The sequence below is a fragment of the Furipterus horrens genome, unplaced genomic scaffold (assembly GCF_987537825.1).
Source record: "Furipterus horrens unplaced genomic scaffold, mFurHor1.1.pri manual_scaffold_4, whole genome shotgun sequence".
Lineage (NCBI taxonomy): Eukaryota > Metazoa > Chordata > Mammalia > Chiroptera > Furipteridae > Furipterus > Furipterus horrens.
Window position 1 is genome coordinate 97,392,873 of NW_028327174.1, and position 18,926 is coordinate 97,411,798.

Below are 18,926 nucleotides of genomic sequence, written 5' to 3' on the forward strand. Positions count from 1 at the left end.
GTAGGGTCCAGTGGCACAGCCTCCGCTATCACCCAAGCTGGGTACTTGAGGTGTACCCTTTCTGTGGGCTGAGTACACCCTCTCCTTGTAGTTGCACCTTGATTGCTTTTGGCAGATCAATGGGAAGGACTTACCCAGGCCAGTCAGCTGCAAGGACTGACTGTGACCACCTACCACCAACCTCCACCCTCTGTAGAGGATCAGCTGTGTAGGGGCAGGGTGGTGGTGCTCTGACATGGTCTATAGCTGTCCACTGGGTGTGCTGGCCTTGGCTTTCCCAGGTGGTGCAGGCCAAGGTCAGCCCCAACCTGTGTTTTTCCCGGGGCCAACTTGCCTGAACTATAAAGCAATCCGAGATGGCTTCTACTTGTGCTGGGCTTGGAGATTCCCAGGCAAAGCCAAGCTGTGAATCTAGGCTGGCTACTGCTGGTGCTGGGCCTGGGGTTCACTGAGGTCAGCTGTTGCTTATTTGATAGGATTTAGGAAGCTGTGCAGCATGAGCCAAGACCAGCCATTCATATGAAAAAGCAGCTTGGGTTGGCCCCTAAGTTGGGTAGCATGGAGTCTCTGGGGATCTCCAAGGCAGGTCAAACAGTGTTAGCCAGGTTGATGGAGTTTCAGATATGGCACCTGCCATCTCTGTGGTTCTGTTGGGGGTGGGCCCAGAAAATGGACAATGGCCTCTGCTCGCCTTGACACCAGACACCTCAGTATCTCCCCGCGTGCCAGTGGTGACTTTCAAGCTGATACCCTAGTGCTGGAGCTCAGAGGGGGTGAGTCTGAGTAGGTGAGTCCATGCGTAGGTTCTTTAAGAGAAACTGCTTAGGGCACCTGCAGTTTCTTCAACTGATACAATCTCTGCCAAGCCAGAAGTTGTGGGGACTTTTGCTGGCACTGGAACCCTGGGCTGGGGGGCTGGTGTGGGACTGAGACTCCTCATTCCTGAGCTGTCCCTTCCGAATACTGTATTATCCACCACACATGGATGTGGGACCAGCCCATTCCATGTCTGTTCCCCTCCTACCAGTCTGGATGAATATAGTTTCTTTAATTCCATAGTTGTCAGACTTCCATTCAACTTGATTTCTGATGGTTCTGAGTGATGGTTGTTCTATATTTTAGTTGTAATTTTGATGTGGTTGTGGAAAGAGGCGAGTCATGTTCTGCCTATGCTGCCATCCTGACCAGAAGTCCAACAATGTACTGTCTTAAGAAGCTTCCATTCTAGTGGTGCTAGGCCTGACTATAATCACTGACTATCAAAATTGAGAAAGTAATAATTCTTGGATGACTCCAGTTGCTGGGAGGAAGAATTATGGGCAGACCAAATAGATGGGGAATAATCAGATCAACTCTTTTTTCCTATCACAGCCTGAGCTCAGCTGTGGAAGTCTCAGAGCTGAAGTGAAACCTAGAGATGATCCCACTCTTACCCTCTTATTTTACATATGACACTGAAGACTAGAAAGGTGAATTGACCAAGGTTATGTGTCTGATTGTTACAGAAACAGGGGAGTCCAAAAATCCCCAGAGTTTGCTGCTGGGGGATGGGGAGAAGTAAGCAGCTTTTCAAATGCTTCCACATGCCTGAGGCTGGTGGCTACTGTCTTTCTTATGCAAATGGATTTAATGCATCCAAAGCCTCAGGCAGATGGGAGGAGTCTTGAACCAGGGGACGGTATGGAAAGCACACAGAGCCTACGTAAGGTTCTGTGAATGGTCAGAACTGTTTGCAACGCCCACTGCGTCAGATGACGCAGTCAGGGATATATAAGCAGCTGCAGACATTTTAGCTCGGACTCTCTCAAGCTCTCGTTCGGGCTCTGGCTCTCACTGGCACTCTGGCTCTCGCTCTGGCGCTCTGACTCGGACTCTCTCTGGCTCTCGCTCGTGCTCTCACTCTGAGACTCTCGCGCTCTGACTCGGGCTCTCACTCTAGCTCTCGGGCTCTCTCGCTCTCGCTCTCTCGTGTGTGCTCCCTCCACATGGCTTGGTGAAGGGGCCTTCTCCATGTGGCTTGGAGAAGGGGTCTCCAGGCTGCTTTAAGAGGCTCTCGCCATGCGGTTTTGAGAAGGAAAGGAGATCCGTGCAGTTTGCAGGAAGAAGACAGTTTGCAAGGAGGCTGAGAATCCAGGTGGTTCTGCATTGAGAGCTGGAGGGCACCACAGCACAGAAAGGACCTCCCCAATCAGATTGAATGATTGGCAGCTGCTGGTAAAGCTGAACTGTGTTTGGAAAGTAGGGAAACGGTTTCTCTGACTTTCCCAAAACTAGCCTGGTTTGGAAGGGGGGAGGCAAGGATATGTGTTTGTGGGTATTTTAAAGAGCATAAGACTTAACAACAGAAATCCGCAAATAATCTAAATCTATATAACTGTTAAATAAACAATTCTTTTTCTTTTCACCAAACTCTGGTATTGAGAGTTATAATTTTGGCGGCGGGCAATCGGGCCCCTAACTAAAGAGCCCGTGGGTTTGTTTTCAACTGGAGCAGCCCAGGGGTTCTGTAACATGATGAGAGTCATATCCAGGGCTAAAATTTTGGAATTCTGCCTCCCAGGCCATCCATTTTCCCCCCATCACATTGAAATTTGCACTTGCTTCATTCTCCATTTATGCCCCTTCTTTTTGCCTCCCTCTCCCATGGTCACCTAGCAGACCATCCTATTCCAATAGTTGCTTCCTTAGGCTTTTGCCTCTTAGTAGGCTAGTGAGTATGTAGAGTCCCTCAACTGCTGAACTTCTTGGTTGGTGGAAACCAAGAATTCAGTCAGAAATGTGGAGCTGTTGTGGGCACAAGCACAGCACTAGCCTGTCAAAGGAGAATCATAACCTTCTGGATACTTTAGCTGGACAGGGAAATTAAGAACCTGGAAAGAGCATCCAGGAGAAGCAGTGGGCACAGTGGGTGGGGCAAGAGAAAAGAACTCTCCTGAAAGACGAAAGGATTTGTGATCATTTATCTTGGAGAGAGAAAGGCTGAGGATGGCTTTAAAAAAAAAAGTCAAATACGAGATCATTGTAGTAGATCTCCCGAGGACATGAAAAATCAGATAGCAGCAGCAAGAGTGTGAAGGCTACTGAGGTTTTCAACTTCAGCTACCCATTAGAGTCACCTGGAGCTTTTTTAATTTTTTATTTTTTGTCCAAAGATTGAAATTGCTCTTTTTAGATATTGTCACCTTGCCTTAATCCCTCACTATAGATCTGGGCTACAGTGTCAGGATGTGGGAGCACTGTGGAGAGTTTCTCCATTCATTCAAACCCCCTGATCACTGTTAATCAACCAGTGCTTCCTGCTGAGACTAGTTACATAAATGTTGCAAACTCCTCTCTCTCTGTGCTCTGAGAAACAGTCAAGAAATCAGAGAAACAGGGATCTGAAGAAACTGTATACAACTGGAAAAAACAATAATTAACCTTCTGGAGTTAAAGAGAAAAGGTATGATTTTCCTCCCTTGACAGAGAGGGCAGAGTAGCGTGCGTGCGTGTGTGTGTGTGTGTGTGTGTGTGTGTGTGTGTGTGTGTGTGGTGGTGGCAGCGGCGGAGGCGGTGGGGATGGGGTGGGGTGGGTTTGTAGAATACATCCTGATAGGAAAGACAGGCTTCTCATTAGATTTTAAAAATATTCTTAAGTTCTGATGAAATTTTCAGTGAAAGTAACATTTTTCTTATCATTTCATTACTCACCTCTTTCCTAAGAAGGTTATATTTAATCTCATGGGCCAGCTATAGCCCAAATAAATAGTGCTAGAGCTAGGTTTGTTAGTGTTTTCCTTGCCCTCCACCAGCCCCTCCACCCCCACTCCTGGAATTAAAGTGTAGCATGGTACTTATAAGTAATGGACTTTAGAATCCTAAAAGCCTGAGTTCAAGTTCTGGCTCTACCATTTTCTAGTTATGTGACCTTAAGCAGTCATTTAATTCTCTCTAAGTCTGTGTTTTCTCATCTGTAAGAGATAAAATGAGATGGTGCCTGTATGGCACTTAGCACAGTGCTTGGCATGTTGAAGTTGGTAATAAACATTAGTAATGGTGATGATCAATGGTATTAATATTCTTGGTCATAAGTTTTATTTCTTTAAGACCTTGGGCCTATGGAATTTAGGCTAATTATCCTACCTGAGACCAAACACAGCATAAGAGAAGAGTCACCAAACTTTGCAGTAACAACTATGGTTCCAGAGTGTAATATCCCAACACTTTTCACAGCAAGGTCAAGTACTTGGACTGCAATAGTCATGGTGCAAACCATAATCTTTTTTTCTTTTTTAAGCTTTTTATTTTAACTTAATTTTAGAATTACAGAAATGTTGCAAAAATAGTAGACTTTCCATATATTCTTTACTCAGCTCCCCCTAATGTTAACATCTTACATAATGATAGTGCAGTTGTCAGAACTAGGAAATTAATATTGTCTGAGTATTATTAAACTAAAAAATTTAGTCAAGTTTTATCAGCTTTTACACTAATGTCCCTTTTCTGTTCTAGTATCCTATCTAGGATCCTAAACAGAATCCCATGTTCATTTAGTTTTTATTTTCCCTTAGTCTCCTATAGTCTAAAAATTTTCCTCAGTCTCTTTGTGTCTCATGACTTGAATGCTTTTGGAGAGTAGTGATCAGTTATTTTGTCCGATGTCCTTCACTCTGGGTTTGTTACATGTTTTCTCACAACTGTACTTTTTTCTTTTTTTTGCAAAACACAAATTTTGTGTCCTCCTTAGTACGTCATCTCATGAGGTTCATGATACAGATATTGATGTTGTATTGCTGACGATATTGACTTTGATCACTTTGTTAAGGTGGTTTCTGCCTGATTACTTGTGAAGTTACTATCTTTCTGTACTTAATAAATATCCTGGAAGAGGTACTTTGAAACTATGTAAACTCTGTCCCTCCTCAAACTTTCATCCACAAATTTTAGTATTCATCAGTGAATCTCATTTACAACAATTATTAGAGTGGTATTTGTCTGATGGTGATTTTCCATTTCCCTCCTTCCCTATAGATTTATTAATTAAATTTTAGTGTACAGAAAAGCTGTTATTTCTTTCCTATTTATTTATATTAGCAACACTCACAAATGTATTTTATTCTTTGGGTTATAATCCAGTACTATCATTATTTATTTTATTGCTCAAATTGTTCCAGTTTTAGAAAACCATAATTTGTTGTTTAGTTTATTATTGCACTTGCTCCTGTCTTTCCTTTCAGAGTGATATTTCAAAAGAGATCAAAAAGGTCAACAGGTTTCTCACACCTTTGATTAAACAGAACTATGCCCATTAATGTAAAAGTCCCCAGAGGAGAGGAACCCACCACTTTCTACACCAACCCATTCCAATGTTGAAACTGATGTTGCTCAGAAATATTTTTTTGACATGAATCATGCCCCTTCTTTAACTGTTCCACTCCTAGGAGAGATAAAAACTTGGTGGGAGAGTGTATCATAGCATATGGTCATTTAAATATGCCCAGGGTTAATTTGATAGGAACTAGATTTCATGGCCTGCTTTTTCCATGGCTCACTTTGTTTCACATGTATGTTTGGGGAGCCAGCCTTCAGCTATCTTTACTAACAATCTCCAGTGAATCTTAAAACTTATGCAGCCTCTTGAATGAGAACTCTTGAATATTGATTCTATTGTGACCTGTTTCCAGGCTTTCTGATCCTGCACGCAGGAGACCAAAGGACAATGGTAGCATGAGGTAGATGTAAGGCTAGTCCTGCCTGGTTGTGCTAACCCTCAGACAGGGAGTCCTGACGAGCTATACTGACACTCATCTATCTACCTATAGTTCTCAAACTTTTAAAAACTGTGGTCAATCTACGCAGGGCAAAACACCTACCACATCTATTCTTATGTTACAGAGAGGAAAAAAAATGGGGATAGCAAGGATTTGAAGAGAAATAAAATAACAATCAAAATGATAATTTGGAAGCACCTACGTAAAAAACAGTTAGATCAACAGGTAAAACCAAACATTCCTTAATACAAGAGCAGCAACTCAAAGCCAACTCAGGTAGATCCTGATGGTGCCTGATGGTCACCAGGATTCCAGCTGTTGGCAGCATGGACACAGGAGGGGCCGAGCACCATCGCCAAAAGGCTATGTGGTGTCCCAATTTTTTAGAGTACTGAGTCTGCGTCCTGAGTTATATGGTAATTTTGGATTACAAGTACCAGAGTTCTCAGTGCTTAGTAGCTCAATTAATAGGTCATTAGTAAGTACTACTCACCAATAAGTAAAAATGGAAGCTTAATAGTGTTGCCTCTGATGATGGACTCTTGAATGAGTTTACCGCCTCTCTCAGAAGACCCTTTAGGTCTATTGCTTTATTTTACACAGTTAAATCAGATGGATGGATTGTTAGAAGGGGAGAGGAAAAGGGGCAGCTGAAACATGAGAATAATAAGTCCACCAGGCCACCTCAGTATTATCATAACGTGCTTCCCATCTCTGCTTCATGCCCTATAGATGGATGAGGGGTGAGAGAGATGGAAATGCCCTTAGACTCTCTGCTTTACCCTCCTTTCCACTCTTCTGGGTCCTTTCAGATACATTGTTCTTACCCCATTTAGTCACCCAGCCCACCCCCACCCTCTGACGCATTCATACTATCTGGCCTGAGGCCAGCTATGTTCTGGTGTCTCCCATCCCTTTCAAGAAAACTTCCCTGCTCAATGTGAGTAATTCCTTAAAGATAAATAAGAGCTTCCTTCTGAGGGCTTGCCGTATATTATTAGGCCTTTAGGTATAGTACACATTATCTCCTGAAACCTCACACGACCTTGCAAGGTAAAGAATAGTCTACCGTTTTTATAGATGAGACAACAAGACTTGGAGAAGTTGAACACCTTGCTCACAGCCAAGCACTGGAAGGTGACAGAAGCAGGACTCAGCAGCCGCTGCCTGGACCTGCTGGCTTCAAAGCCTAAGCAGCTTTCCCCTGCACTGCGCTTTGGCCAGCGGGCTCAGCCTTGGCCCTCTGACCTGTCTCCCGCTGGAATGAATGACCTGCCACTCACTGCAGCTGCCTCTGAACCCAGCTCTCCTAACTACCTCACCCCCTCTTCACAGCCAACTCCTGCTTATGATGGGTTTAGGGCTTTGCTTTGTTTTAAACATTGGCACTTCCTTTTCTTTATTGGTTTAAAAGTATTGAAAAATCAATTCTAACAGATTATTTAAAAAGTCAAGAAGCAGAAGTGAAAAATGTCTCTTGACTTCATTTCCTGACTCCGACCCTACTCTCCAAATGTAACTACTATGAACAATTTGATGAATATTTTTTAGACTTTTCTATATGTATATAAATGTGTGTGTGTTTAGGAAGTGTTCCATAATCTATGTATCTTTATTCTAAATCATCTTCCATTCCAAACTGGAAGCTGCAAAGGGTAAGATAAATGTACTTTTAAATTATTCTACCCAGACCAGACCAAGGAAACGCCGATTCTTGATGGATTTATGGAAGCACTTGAGTTGGACAAAGACATGGAAGGCAAGACCCCTCTAGAGACCCCGAGATCACCAAGAGGGAAGAGTATGTGAGCTGCAGGGAGGAGAACATGCCCCAGCTAAGATCACTGGCTTGACCTGCCAGGGTCCACACACTCGGGAGGCCGTGAAATCCACAGGAGAGGAGAGCGTGGGGGGTGGCGGGGACAGGGGGGCGGAATGTGGGCTGGGCCAAGTTTAGAATTACAATTGCCACAGGGCAGTTGGAACCACACTTTAAATGTTCAGCACCTTCCTATTCCCTCTTAGATAATTCTTCCTCTCTCTGGACCTCTGGCAGCAGCTTCAAGAAGGTTGGTAATATTTTCTTTTCTTCTTTTTCTCTTTCTGGGTCTCAGACTACAGGTTGGTGGAGTCCATAGGACTAACAATCAAAGGATTTTTTGATACTCTCCTAGAAACTATTTCTGACATTTATGTGTGCATATGCAGGGTGTATGCTATTTTCTTTACTTTCTGAAACTTCAGTGGCTGTTGACTTAGGTAAGGGACTATGTGATTTGGAGAAAGAGAATCCTAGATTGAGAGGAAAGACATTTGGGCTTAAGTCTAAGAAAATGAAGTCTTTCTTCTCTGTGAAATGATATAAGATTGAAAGAACACAAAAATGTTGACATGATTGAAAGAAAATAAAAAGTTGAATGCCTGTGATTCTACTAGGTGCCTTCATATATATAGTCATTCAATCTTTATAGCTAAATATATCCTACCAGTTCTCACTTTTACAGATAAGCAAACTCAGGCTCAGAGTAATTTTTTCTGAAGCCAGACAGTGAGTGGCATGGCACAAAGCAAAAATCTGAATTCAGGCTTGTTTGACTCCATAACTCACAGTCTTTCAACTGCATGATGATACCTCTGAGACGTGATACCCTAAAGGGGCCAAGAGGCCCAGACAGGACAAGGCTAGTGTTTTTCATGGGGCCTGGGGGTATAAAGAAGTCAAGGGAGATGGTATTCCATCATTGGAAGATATCCATCAGATACTAACCAGAGGCCCAGAACCAGCACAAGACATCAGACAGCCTTTTCTAAAGGACTGAGGAAACTTCTTGGAACCAGCTGCTTGGGTTTTTCCTTCTTAGCTCACAAACAATATTTAGAGTCCATTCCCTAATTTATCCCTGATACTCTGGATCCCTAGGGTATCTCGGCTAGGGAGGCAGAGCCCCAGGAAAGTCTGTACTCAGACGGGACTCCTGCCGAGAAAGTTCTGTTAATGTGAACTTTTCTTGAGGTGTAGGAAAACGTTCGTTTGCCCACTTTTCCAGAACAAGGACCACTGTATGCAATCAGGGAAGAATCATTAGAAGACGCTTATATTAGACAAGCTGATAAACCTAGGCAGCCAATGTAATCAAGGGATATAGTTGAAAGAACAGGAACAGAGTGAGTTCAAGTTCTGGCCGTGCAATTTATTAGCTGTATGGCATCAGATGTTGCTTAACCTCTCTGAGCCTCAGTCTCTTCATTTACAAGACAGAGGTAATACTGGGTTGTTATGCAGGTTAAGTGAAATAAATGTATGCGAAACACTTAGTCCATAGTAGTTGTTTGCTAAATGTGAGCCATATCCAATCCTATCCTCAATCCCATAAGAGTCTAGAATCGGGCAGTGAAAGGTCTAGAATTATTGCTCTTTATTCATTTTGTGTTTTCTTCTCTACTGTAACAGTTTCCTACATTTTTCATCACCAAAAAAGAAAAGAGCTCCGAGTTTATCTTTTTCTTCTGCTGATTTCAGAGAGAGATGGAGGGAGTAGCTGGAAAGATCAACTCAATTTATTCAGGGCTCCTGGTCCCACTCCACCTCTCTCATTGCTTTGGAAGGATTTTTGGAAAAACTGGCTTTTATTTTCATATTACAAAATAAGACATATTCTTTGATAAAAATGTAGAACATATAGATAAGAAAAATATTTCTATATTCTTCTGGGAAAGTCATGTGATCTGCCTAGGTCTCAGTCTCCTACAGTGTCATCCTTAATGATTTCTAAGGAACAGCCTTTCCAATTCCAGCATTCTATGTGTCTATGGGACTCCCCAGAGGCGCAGTAAGTGCCAGACATGGAGACATCCTCCTTCCAGGGGTGAGTGGGGTGCTGCAGTGGCTCTCACCTCCCCCATTTTTGTAGCAGAGACAGGGAAACCTCCAGACGTTGCCCAGCCCAGTGAGCTCCGCAGCCATGGACACAGCACAAACTCCATCGTGTTGTTCCAGTGCCTCCGTTCCAGGGTGCCACCTTCCTCTGTCTTCTCCATGACTGGGTACACTGCTTTTGTCTCTCCATTACTGGTTCTGCCCGATACCTGGCTCTCCATTTCACCTGGAAAGCAAGCAGGGCACTCTGTCACTTCTGGGAACTCTGGAAGGGCAGCCCAGCCCTTGCCGTCCTTCACCAGCAAATGTCTCCGGGAATAAATGCACTGGAAGAGAATGAATTCTCATTCTCCTGTCTGCAGACCTCTGTTCTCCCTAGCATTTATTTCTGGTAGAGGCTGGGTGACAGCTATTGAAAATATATATTCCTTTCTAGTTTCAGGGAGAAAGACTGATACTGAAGCACAGATGTTGCTTTCACTACACAGGTTCTCTTGGGTTGGGGTTGGTGGACATGAAAGGATTCCTGCAGCCTTGGGATTGCCTAAGTTCTCCCTAACACCCTACAATTAGCCTTGTCTGTAGTAGCATGTGCTTCAGTTTGTCCATTCTGTATGCTGGGGACGTCTGAAGGGATGGGAGGTTTATAAATCCTCAAAGCCAGCCATTTCCATTGCAGGAACTTATTCTAAGGAAATAATTATGACTGTGGGTAAAGATTTGGGCTTGAGGACATTCATTGTTTACAACAGAAAAAAATTAGAAATGTTTAAAAATGGTAAATAAATTAATATATTATGGCACATACACACAATAGACTACTATATAATCATTAAAAATTGTGTTGCAGAAGAAAGTGTAATGAATAAAATGGGATTCATAAGATATGAAGACAGTTATAAAACAGGACATACAATATGATTATGGTAAGAAATATTTTAATTTTTATGCACTGAAAGATTAGGATATTTTTCTAATATCCTAATTAGAATAGGATATTATTTTAATATAATATCTTGTTGTTGCACTGGAACAACATGATGGAGTTTGTGCTGTGTCCATGGCTGCGGAGCTCACTGGGCTGGGCAACGTCTGGAGGTTTCCCTGTCTCTGCTACAAAAATGGGGGAGGTGAGAGCCACTGCAGCACCCCACTCACCCCTGGAAGGAGGATGTCTCCATGTCTGGCACTTACTGCGCCTCTGGGGAGTCCCATAGACACATAGAATGCTGGAATTGGAAAGGCTGTTCCTTAGAAATCATTAAGGATGACACTGTAGGAGACTGAGACCTAGGCAGATCACGTGACTTTCCCAGAGGTTTTTCTGTTATAGCGTGGCATCATAGAAATGTGAGCACAGGCTTGGAACTGCATGGATCAGAGTTTGGATTCTGTCACGTACCCTCTGCATCATCTTGGGCAAGTCGCTCAACTCCTCAGAGCCTCAACTGCTGATCCTGTAAATTGAGACAGTAATGCCCACCTTTCAAGGTTGCTGTAAGGATTAGAGATAATGTATGTAAAGTGCTTAATAAATGGTAGCTATGTTGAAAATGATTTTGATGTCAAACTGTCCCGTGATCCTGAGATTCCTTAGCCGTGGATTTGTGTCTTCCTCCTCTTCTCTGGTGCCATGACGTTTCCTAAGCCATTCACTGCCTAAACCCACCAGTGTCATGTCCTTTGATGCTAGTGGCTCTTGCTTTATACATTTCCCACTGAAAATGTGTGTGTGTGGAGCATTAACTCTACCTCTTTACATTAATTCTAGTTCTTTGTTGGCTTCTCATTCTCATCTATTCTCACCCCTGGGGAAACTCTGCTACCCCCACAGCAGTGGTGGTAATTTTCCTGCACTTACTTTTAAGGAAACCCAGATCATCACTGTGGGAAGCCCCAGAGCGCTCAGGTTCTGGCTGAGCAGTGGGGTAGGAAGATCTCCTTGTTGATGGTTGGGCTCCCAGGTCTGGTTTTGAATTGAGGCTGCAGTCAAGGCAGGAGGAAGAAAAAATGTAGAGGTAGGTCACTGGGGAAAACGCTGAGGGGAGTGGTAATTTTATGAGCCACAGGGATTGGAGAATACCCTAATGTAACACTGCCCCCTTTTTACAAAAATTTTTTTATTAATTGATTTGAGAGAGAGCGACATCAATTTTTAAAAAATTTTAATTTATTTTTAGAGAGAGGGGAAGAAAGAGAGAAAGAGAGGGGCAGATAAACATCATGTGAGAGAAACATCCACAACCCAGGCATGTGCCCTGACCAGGAATCAAACCTGTGACCTTTCTCTTTGTGAGACCATGCTCAACCAACTGAGCCATGCTGATCAGGGCAAAGCATCAATTATTTATTTATTTATTTATTTATTTATTTATTTATTTATTTATTTATTTTTGCTGTTCCGCTTATATATGCATTCATTGGCAACACGTCCCCTTTTGCAGGGGAGTAGAAGTCTCCAAAATGCATCAAACACATCTCACAGTGATTTTGGTGAAAGAAAACCTATAACACAGAGTGGAGGTGGCAGGAATGGAGGAGACTGCAGAGATGCTCTGAGCCCGTATGTTATTCTCAGGATTGTGGCAACTGGGCACTGGCTCTGGAACTGGAGGTTAACTTGTGTTTTTCCAGGGGGGTAGGAAGGGCTGATATGTCTTTTCTCTCCAGGAATTTCTGACCAGCAGCCTGAAATCACAGAACTGTGTTTTGGCTGCATTGTGAAGGAAGAGGGAGTTCTTCCCACTTTTGACTTAGCCCAGAACACCCCACATGCTTGTTAAGGAATTAAGGCCTGAATGCTCTCCCTTCAGAGAATTAGGTGAAGGGATGGGCTGGTGGGAACTGTGTTTTGGCTGCATTGTGAAGGAAGAGGGAGTTCTTCCCACTTTTGACTTAGCCCAGAACACCCCACATGCTTGTTTAGGAATTAAGGCCTGAATGCTCTCCCTTCAGAGAATTAGGTGAAGGGATGGGCTGGTGGAAGGAGAAGGAGGAGTCTGGGGCCTAAGCTGGGCATTGAGACTGTATCTGGAACCTAGTAACCAGCTTAGGGCCTCACGTGGCAGAAAGCTTAAGCGGTGAACAGCTTTCACCAAGCCTCTCTGGAACTGGGTAATGGTGTGCCTAGGAATTAGCAGGAATGGCATGACGAGGTGGGAGAGGGAGATTTCCAGGTCTAGTGCAAAACCACTAGGCTGGAGATGGGGAAGCAAAAGGCACAGTGACGAGCAGTAGAGGGCATGGGGCTAACTGCTGAGGGAGGTGGTCTGGCAGTGTTCAGGTTGGAGCTCTGCCTCAGGTGTACGTGCAGACCTGGGAGTGGTGACTACATCTTGGGTGGAAATGCAGGCCCTGGAAGGAAAGAAAATCCATGGCCCTTGGTTCTTCACATGGGTACTTGTTGGGGAGGTGGAGACAGAAGGGTGGCTGCTGTGCAGGTCACAATGGACAGTGGGGACATGTTTAGGGGTCCTGGGTCCTGTCAAGCTCTCTTTATTTAACCCTGGCACCTCCCCCCACAATCTCCTCCATGGGTCAGGCGCAGGGCCTTCTGGTGCCTCTTTCCTTGATGGGGGACATAGATGAAGGGAAGGTTCTGAGGGGCTTGAGAGCTAGAGGCTGATGCCCGGCTTTGCTTGAAGGGCATGAGTCATCCAGGGCCACCAGGTGAATTAATGGAAAGACTCCTTTGCCAAGGGAGGGGGACTAACCAAGGATACATGTGGTCAGTAGAGGAACATAGGATGCCTATTTTTCTGGTTCGTGGTGTTCCCACTGGTTTGGCCCCTCTGTCACCACTTAGCCCCCCTCACCTTCCAAGCAGTACCTGCTTTTACAGTGAATGGGCCCTGGCACTTCCTCTTGTCATCTCCTTGTCTCTTTGTCAAGAAGAGACTGGTGCCTCTTTATGACAGGCCCCTTTGCTGCCACTGCAAGGAAGGAGGGTGATGGGACTGGAGGCCATTTAGATTGGTTTGACCCCTTTTCTCCTGCTTTCGTGGTTTCATTTAAATCCACGGTCCTCAGATTGGGGCTTGTGCTCTCGTGGGATGAGAGGAATCTTCTGAACAAGTCCTGGAGAAGGATGCTGGGGTGCTCTAGGTGTACGCTCAGGAAATGTCTGCTCTCAGCCTGCTTCTGGACTCCTCCTCTAACTTCCTAGCTTTAAATGGCTGTTTTGTGCTTGAGAGTGAGGATAAACTAGGGCCTTTATATGATTAACATTTGTGCAGTGGTGAGGTTGGGGATGAAAAATTCCCCAAACCATAATTTTAGTTTCAAACTAAAAATGTGTGATGTCTTCCTTGGTTCCTTGCACCTCTAACATTCGGTAGATCTAATCTGAAGTAAATTCCAAAGCTGGAAAGGGCCGAAGCAAGATTATGATCAAAGAACAGGTAAGTAGTTAAACACTGGAGTTGAAAAGCAGAGAAGCTGAGAAAGTGGTATAAAGAAGCCCACCTGAAATCAGAAGCCACTAGTAGGCTTTTTAGGGAGATAGATGGGAGGGATGCCTGCTTCAATTCTGGACAAACACCCTCCCTCCAGGACCTGTGGCTGATCCACCCCAGGCACCTGCCTCATCCTCATGGCTTCCTAGAGTCTCCAATCTTAGTCCGTTGCCCCATCACATAGCCAACCACCCTGACCCTGACCATGTATGTCATTCAATAACAATTAATGAGTACCCGCCATATGCCAGGAATTATTCTACATTGCTGGGATGCATTTATAAACAAGAAGACTCATTCCCTGTCCTTGTGTGCTTATATTCTAGAGGAGGGAGACAGACAATAAACGTGGCAACTAGGAAAACTATACATTGTGTCAGAAGTTAATGAGTGCTATGGAGAAAGAGCAAGTAGAGCTAGGTAAAGGAACCAGGATGTGGGTGGCTTGGTCACATTGAGAACATTGGAGCAAAGTCTAGCCGGGGTGGGAGAATTGGCCACATGGGTATTGAGGGGAAAGTGCTTTAAGCAGAAGAAACAGAAGGTTTAATGGTCCTAAAGCAAGAGGTTGACTGGATTGTTTGAGGAGCTACAGAGACAGGAGGTAAGTAGAAGGTGAGGTCAGAGAAGTAAAGAGAGTGGGGTGGCAGATTCTGCAGGGCCTTGTCAACTACTCTAATGACGAGGGGTCATGGCAGGGTTTTGAGCAGGAGTGGCACGATCTTACATTTTATAATCTCTCTGGCTGCTATGTTGAGAACTAATTATAGGGCAGTAAGGGCAGAAGCAGACCAGTTACAAGGCTAAAAATCTTGGAGTCATGGTTGATTACCTTCTTTCTTTTGTAACCATTGGCTCTTCCCAAATTCCCAGATCCTGGGTGCTTCAGAACGTGGGCCTTTCAGCTGGAAGCAATGCAGCTCCTGGGATCCTTGCTGCCAGCAGAACTAAGCTCCTTGATACCCAGAATACCTGGGACTGGAGACACCACATGAGATATGCAGAATCGGACCCTTCTCGTCACCTCCATGGCTACCATCTGCTCTGAGCAACCCAAAAGGATTTTAGCATGAACAGCTTGAAGAAAGGAGTTCCATTTAGTGAGGTGTGGAAGGCCATGAAAATAACAGGGATTAGGAGGAGAATAAGAAGTTGAGGTCTTGGAATGTTGAGTTATGGTAGCTATTAGAGATCCAGGTGGGGAGGTCAACTAGGCAGTAGCACACGTGAGTCTAGAATTTGGGTGGGACAGAAATCTGGACTGGTGATATAAGTTTGAGAGTCATTAGACTTTGATGGTATAAGAAAAGAGCAAGGGCCCTTAAAGATCTTGGAAAAGAGGAGGAACCAACAAAATAGACACAGGGGGAGAAACCAGGAGGAGGAAAACCAAGAAAATGAAGTGTTTTGGAGGCAAGAAAAGAATGCTATCCAGGAAGATGCTCCTAGGGAAGAGGGACAGAGAACTAAGCAAATGCCACAAATAACTTAGGAAAGATGAGGAGTGAGAATTGACTACTGGATCTAGCAGTATGGAGGTCATTGGTGACTTGATCAGGACAGTTACAGTGGAGTGTGGGGGCAAAGACTGGTTGCAGTGGGTTTAAGATCATGGGGGAGAGAAGAACTGGAAATAGCAAATATGGGTTATTTAGGCAAAACTCAGGAGTAGGTGAAGTTTGTCTTTTCTCTCTCTAGTCTCCCTCCAAGGGGCAAGTAAGCCACTATGAGCACTGCATAGTGGTAACCGTGTACCCTGAGTGTCCAGCAGTGGTGGGGACGGGTCATGACTGATAAAGTTTCTGAGAAGCTGTACATTAAAAACAAAAAAATTTCACCTAAGGATATATTTATTGATTTTTTTAGAGACAGAGAAGTGTTGATTGGTTGCCTCCCATAGGTGCCCTGACTGAGAATCAAACCCACAGCCTTTCAGTGTACAGGATGGCGTTCTAACCAACTGAGCCACCCAGCCAGGGCTGAGAAGCTGCACATTTGAATTATTTCCCCAGCTCTCCACACTCAACTCCCTGCAGGGAAAAGCAAACATGATTCCCCCAGGCCCTGTCCCACTCAAGTTCCAGACTCAGAGATGAAGAGACCCTGCACAACCTGAGGCATGCTGTGGGGAAGGTGGTAGGAGAGCATTTTGGCAATACAATTTGAGTTTGCCAGGAGGGAATTTAAATTACTTGCCTGCCAATCTCAGTTCGTTCAGACAAAAGCAAGTCTTCTGCCAACCATTTTATACTTAATTTCTAAGTCCAGGGTGCTGAAAAGCAGAGACAGAGGTCACCTATGCTGAGAACCATTTGTTTTGGTGAATCATAGACCACCAACTGGAGACCACCTCATGAGAGGACAGGCGCTCCCTTCTTCCTTGCCTCGCTTCCCACCCTCTTCCCTTCTCATCTTCAGTCTCAGAACACCCAGAATCTGGGTGCCTTGGAACATGGGCATTCCAGCTGGACCCTCTCTAGCCCCTTGGATGCTGGCTGCCAGCAGACTGAGTTGTTCAACACCCAGAACACCTGGCACAGGAGGCCCCCCGTGAGGCTGCAGTGGAATGTACCACAGCTGGACCTCTCAGAGGGGGAGGGCTGTGGGGGAAGGGCAGCAACAGAGTAAGCCTCAGCTCTAACTGTAGGGAGAGAGAGCACGGGGATACCCCTGTGAAGGGGACTAAATGACATCGGCATCGAGGAACGCTGTTGTCCTTGATACAGTTTGTAGATAATAAGGAACAAAGAGAAACAAGGACCCCTTTTCTTCTGTAAGAGTAGTAGTAGTATGTGACAATTTGGTACTATTTTGAGTTCAGTACTTAACGCCCAGTACAAGACAGATTAGTGTCGATTACAGCATGCATTGATGTACACTCATTGCTGTGTTGCTCCTGTGGACTATGATCAGTTTATGTCTTTAAAAATGTCACCTGGAACATTTCAGATGACACCATAGAGTGTGCTTCTGAGAAGGCTGCAGAAGGGGTGGACATGCGACCTCTCCCGTCCCACTGGAAAGAATGCCAGGACATCTTAAAATTTTGGGAAGGAGAAAACATGGTGGATATGCGGGTGCAGCAGGTAACTGTGAATGCCAATTTCCATCTCCAGGACTAACTCTATCTTTTAATGGTGGTGCCAGGGTCTTGGGTGGGGAGAGAAGCACAGTGGCTCACGGGACTCCCGATCTGCACTTGGGTCCCTCTTGACTACTACAAGGTGGTGTTGGTGTTATAACTGGTTTTGGAGGCAGTATTGCAATCCTACTCACATGAGTAAAGGAACAATCCTGCCCCTTACCTCTTCCCCACTTTTAGGGCCAGTGGCTTTGCCTTGTGCCTTACGGCAGGCTGCCCAGGGCTCAAGGAGGCAGAGGAGGAGGGGAGCAGAGCTGGCCACAGAACCCACTGCAGTTAAAACATTGGCCTGACTTATTGGGAAAGAGCAGTAGCATAAAGATGGAGAGAAAGGGCTTGTGCTGGGCTAAAAACTCATCTCTTCTCCCCTCCTCCCCTCTCCTCTCCCTCTGCAATGTTTCCAACCCTCAGCAGTGACTGTTCATATCATCCCCTGGGTTATCTCTTCCTTAATATTCCCCTCCTGCCCAACAAGCCTTGGGTTGATATATATATATATATATATATATATATATATATATATATATATATATATATATATATTTATCAGACTAAATTGTTTACAATCTCAACTTCTTTGCCCTTGCAGTAATTAAGTGTTTCCCTCAGTGCCTGAATTATGGATGCAAAGATTTTGAAGGTGAAGAACTGGGGAACTCTACTCCCCATTAACTTTTGTTTTAAACAGTTTTATTAAGGTATAATTTACTTACAATAAATTGTACACATTTAAAGTGTACAGTTTAATAAGTTTTGACACATGTACACACCCTTGAAACCATTGCCACAATCAAGATAAAGAACATGGCCATCACTCTCCCCAATTTCCTCCTGCTCTTTTCTCCCACCTCTGACCTCTGCTACCTCACCCTAATGCTACCACAGACCTGTTTTTCGAAATGTGAATATATTTCCAGCTTTAGTGACATATTATGGATGTATAACATACACAAGTTTAATGTGTACAACATGATGATTTAATACAGTACATGTGTACATTGTGAAATGACTACCACAATAAGTTAGTTACCACCTCCATTGCCTCATGTAATTACCATTTTTTTTTGTGGTGGTAACATTTAAAATCTACTCTCTTAACAACTTTAACTATATAATTCAGTATAATTAACTGTAGTCACCACACTGTGCATCTTACAACTGGAAGTCTGTACCTTTTGACCAACATCTCCTCATGTACCCACCCCCCAGCCTCCAGCAACCACCATCTACTCTGTATTTCCATGAGTCTGGCTTTTTAAAATTCCACCTGTAAGTGAGCTCATATGATATTTATCTTTTACATACTTCACTTAGCATAACGTCCTCAAGGTCCATCCATGTTGCTGCAAAAGGCGGGGTTTCTTTAGTTTTTTATGGCTGAATAATATTCTTGTGTGTGTGTGTGTGTGTGTGTGTGTGTGCATGTGCGTGTGTGCGCGCACATCAGTTGATGGACACTTAGGTTGTTCCCACACCTGTTTTCTGTCACTGTACTTTAGTTTGCCTTTCTTAGAGTTTTATATAAATGGAATCATGAAGTATATATTTTCTTTATCTGGCTTCTTTCACTCAGCATAATTATTTTGAGATTCATCCATATTTTCATTTGTCAGTAATTCATTCATTCTTTGTCATTGCTGAGTAGTATTTTATTATATGGGTATACTAAACATTTGGGTGGTTTTCAGGTTTTAGCTATTACA

At 44.1% G+C, this 18,926-nt stretch overlaps 2 pseudogenes; one reads left to right on the forward strand and one right to left on the reverse strand.

Moving 5' to 3' along the window:
- Positions 1–9,557: 9,557 nt before the first annotated feature.
- On the reverse strand, positions 9,558–9,848 carry LOC150012500 (sodium- and chloride-dependent GABA transporter 2 pseudogene; annotated as a pseudogene).
- Positions 9,849–10,664: 816 nt separating this feature from the next.
- The window catches only part of LOC150012501 (sodium- and chloride-dependent GABA transporter 2-like), a 43,188-nt pseudogene continuing 34,926 nt past the window's right edge, over positions 10,665–18,926 (forward strand).